Source organism: Lutra lutra, chromosome 12 (assembly GCF_902655055.1).
Source record: "Lutra lutra chromosome 12, mLutLut1.2, whole genome shotgun sequence".
Taxonomy (NCBI): domain Eukaryota; kingdom Metazoa; phylum Chordata; class Mammalia; order Carnivora; family Mustelidae; genus Lutra; species Lutra lutra.
The window spans coordinates 94360619-94364823 of NC_062289.1; the positions used below are offsets into that span (position 1 = coordinate 94360619).

The 4205-nt window shown below is 44.6% G+C and overlaps 1 long non-coding RNA gene across 1 annotated transcript; it reads right to left on the reverse strand.

Moving 5' to 3' along the window:
• Nucleotides 1-556: 556 nt before the first annotated feature.
• Nucleotides 557-3826, reverse strand: LOC125082361 (uncharacterized). The gene is made up of 3 exons (XR_007121956.1): nucleotides 3612-3826; nucleotides 2492-2626; nucleotides 557-1031 (listed from the first exon to the last, which is right to left on the reverse strand). It is a non-coding gene; the product is annotated as an uncharacterized LOC125082361 (long non-coding RNA).
• Nucleotides 3827-4205: the final 379 nt, after the last annotated feature.

The following is a 4205-nucleotide window of genomic DNA, read 5'->3' on the forward strand; positions in this document are numbered from 1 at the left end:
CGACATCACCCATTTTTCTTTGTGCATTCCTAACAATCTATGTGCTTGGGTATCGATCACTCATTAACACAATTCATTAACCAATTAGCCGTCTTTCACCATAGTTGAAAGACTGGCTATTCATTGCGTAACTGAGGACATAATGTCCTTAGAGTTTCACCATGCTTACTTCTTAGGAACTGATAGGGATGGGGGATAGCGTATCACCTAGACAGCATATCACCTAGAAGAAGTAATTTTGGATAACACCCAAAGGAGAAAGGGAAACATCTGCTTGGGGGTCATAAGTGAAATGTAGACTCTCCTATTCTTTGGGTGTCGTTGGGGCACCCATTTCTAGGAACAAACCAACATGTCCCCCAAATCCTGAAATCCATACCCATTTTAAGATAAAGGGTAGAGGAAGACATTGTAAAACATGGATAAAACAATCGTAAATAACCTCCATATCGACCATTCTGGGTTCACTCTCACTTTCAGAAAGGAGGAATGTGAATATATAATTTTGGACGTTAAAAAAACGTAAATGAATATAGACATTTCCGTACTATCTCCCCTAGGGGAACCTAGTGTGTCGGGGTGGGGTACAGGATATCAAAGGGAGGAGTATATTTTTCACAACGGAGGACAAAAGTCAAGGCAGCTAGCTTGGTAGAATAACCAAAAATAGAAATCAAGGGATAAAACTAAACTATAAAACATTTGTATAACCCTGAATGACAAGTTGGAGAGAGAAAATTTTCACTGATGAGAAGATCGTTGGAGGAAGAGTGAACTATCTGGTTAGCAGCAAACAGCAGTCAGGAGATCTGTAAGAACATACCACAACAGCAGCCACACAAAGTATTTCCGATCCCGTTTCCCATCCTTGAGAGCTGTACGTGTCTCAATGACTCACTCAGCTCAAAGAGGGACCGTTGGACAGGACAGCGGAGGTGTATCTCTCTGTCGACATGGTAATGGTGTCATCATAGACCTTTCAGAGTCACTGCAGCTGCACAGTGGCCAACTCCTGCTGTCCAGACAGGTGCCTATTCACAGAAAAATGTGGTACGTGAGAGGAAACACTTTCTTTCCAAAGTTGAACTCTGGTCTCATACATTATCCCTCTGTTTTTGAAAATAAATGACATGAGGGGAGGTGACCAGCCCCCTAAATAGAGTCACCAGCCCAACTTTAGGGTGAAGAGGGGGAAAGAAACACATATTGAGAATAAATAGGGGTCCTATTCTTGATTGAAAACACCATCCCTACCCATTTCTACCATCCTGAGTCACCAGACATTTCTAGAACAAAGTTTAACATGGGTCCCAGAGGAAATCAAAAGCAGTGTTAACACAAATTCCATTTTCCAAAGTCGTATTTCCCTAAGCACATACTAATCAAACTATGTCATTCTCTCACCATCTATGTGTTTGATCTGCTTTTTCTCTGTGTGTAGCTAAGGCTAGGTACTTCGTTATCTCTCGACCTTTGTGAACTCACTGACCAATTACCAGTCACTATGTGTGGGAAAAACAGGGTCTTCATGAGTAATTATGAGAAACAAATCACTGTATTTTCAACACAGCATTTCTGGAAGAGTGGACGGGTGGAGGGAAATACATACAATCAATACTTTTCTAGATGAAGTATTTTCAATACTCCCCAAAAGGTAGGGTTCAGTGTGTGTTCTGGCACATAGATGGGTAATACATGATTTTGTTCTGTTCACGAAAAGGAGCAAAAAAAAAAAGGGACTGTGGACCTTGAGAAACAAACTGAGGGTTTTGGAGGGGAGGGTTGGGGGATGCATGAGCCTGGTGGATAGTAGTAAGGAGGGCACGTATTGTATGGGTTACTGGGTGATATACATAAAAAATAAATCTTGGAATGCTGCATCAAATCTAATGACATATTGTATAATGACTAACAACACAGTAAAGCTTTAAAAAAGGAAAAAAAAAAAGTAATAGTGCAGAGGACCATAGGGGGAGGGAGGGAAAACTGAATGGGAAAAAATCAGAGAGGAAGACAAGCCATGAGAGACTCTGGATTCCTGAAAAAAACTGAGGGTTACAGAAGGGTGAGGGGAGGGGAGAAGAGGAGGTATCGGGGTGATGGGTATTAAGGGGGACACATGTGGTGATGAGCACTGGGTGTTATATGCAATGAGTCATTGAACACTGCATCAAAAACTAAAGATGTACTCTATGGTGGCTAATTGAACATAAGAAAAACAAAGAATGTAGACCAAAGAGGAAGAAAACAACTAAAGGTCAGCACGTTGGCTAGAGATGTTGTTCACTGTTCAACAGGAGCCCATTCTGGAGTCAGAGTGTATCTTGATGTCTAGAGTGAGAGGCACTACTGATTGACTGGATCATCTACCCTTGCATACAGGAGAGAGGAATGTGGCTGAACATCTCATAGTTTTGTCTTAAATATGGGTCACTGATTAAAATAGACTCATTATTCTTAAATGAACCTAAAGTGTGTGTTTCCACAGTACCTTCAAGTGGGTCATCTATAGGGGGCCTCCCGTTGTTTGGCCAGATGTGAGGTTTCCTGAATCACTGCTTCAGGCCAGTTGATATTCTTCACGTCACGTGAACATTTATTTCTTCTTAGTCCTTGTGGCAAGATGCTGGGAAATGCATCATAATAGAGAGAACTGTGGACATCTTGCTGGCAGAAGAACCCAGGGAAATGGGGGAGAACCTATTCCTAGTTCAATCCTTTCATCCCATTATTCACCTGCTGCCTGCTCAGTAGAGCCTCCTGAATCCAAGTTAGACTTCTGGAGCTTTTGCAGTTGGGGGTGCACTAAGAACACCTGACAGCTAGGTCCTGTGGGCGCATACCTTCATTTGATGGAGGCATTGTAGAAATGCAGCAATGGGCAGTATGCATGACTTAAGGCTTCAGGTCCGACTCCATTTAGAAGCCAGGAGTATGCAGAATGTTACATAGACCCCTCTGTGTTTCATTTCCCTGAGATGTTGAAATGTGAATATGGCCTACTTATCAGTATGATATTATGAGGCCCAACACAATTAAACACAAGGAAAGCCTTAAGAAAAAATAGATGACTGGTGTTTCCTAATTGCCCTAGTGTTCAATCCCTGAGGGACAGGAAAAAAGTAGACACTTGGTACTGGTTGAATCCAGAGAGGGGATTTGGACGGCTCCACAGCAGGGAGGAAGGAAGCTTCCTCTTAGCTTTCACATGGGAATGATGTTTCACAGCTCGTGGACGATACCTGTTGCCATCTCCTGTAATCCCCAGGTGGGCCCTTTTGAGGTGTTGGGGTTGGCGCAGAGAGGGGCTGTAAGCCACATTGTACAGTGAAGGCCCTGAAATGTACAGAGATAAATTGACATGCCAGGAGTTACCATACAGATGAGGATGGGTCCAGGACAGGAATAGAGTTGGTTCCCTGGGAAGAGAGATCCCTGAACATGAGAGACCTTCCCGGGGCATGTGAGATCATGCCCTGTCGCCCACAACCAAGTCTCTTTCTTGGACACTCCTGCTGGAGGAGGTGCCTGAGCCAACAGAAAAGTCCAAATGCTCACTCAGCCTCCCACCTCTAGGTTTCCATCCCAGACCCAAAACACAAGACCGTTACCTCCAAGGGAAGCCCCTCTGAAGTGCCAGTGGAAAACCCACTGTGGCCATCCTCCCGCAGGGTTCACATGACCAGCTGTCTCACATGGAGCCTTCCTAGGGACCAGCTGACCACACTTAGTGGCCAGTGAGCGGTCTGCTCAACAGTTCAACTACTGAGAACATGGGACATTCCAAACCAACTGTCACAGGATGGCTCCGCAAGAATTAGATTCCTTTTACTGACCAACCCTGGCTGACCAGTTACTGTGAACACACCTGGGAAAATCAAACCTGTGACCTTCAGTGTCTTACCGCTTGTTGGTCTGAGCAAGTGTACAAATAGCCTGGACTAAGGCCTGGCTGAGAGTCAGCAGGGGCTGCACTGGCTCTGAGTGGGCAAATTTCCCACTCCTTCATTGCAAAGCATCTCCCAGATCATGTCTCTACAGACTTTCTCCATCACTATTTCCTTACAGGGCAGGGGACTTGTCCCATCTCCTCTTAGAGGGGCCCTTCCATACCCACAACCTGCAGACTCGCTCCCCAGGATACTCACCAAGGGTCACCAGACCTATTTTCCTATTTTCTCTTGCATTCAGGAAAACTCGATGCT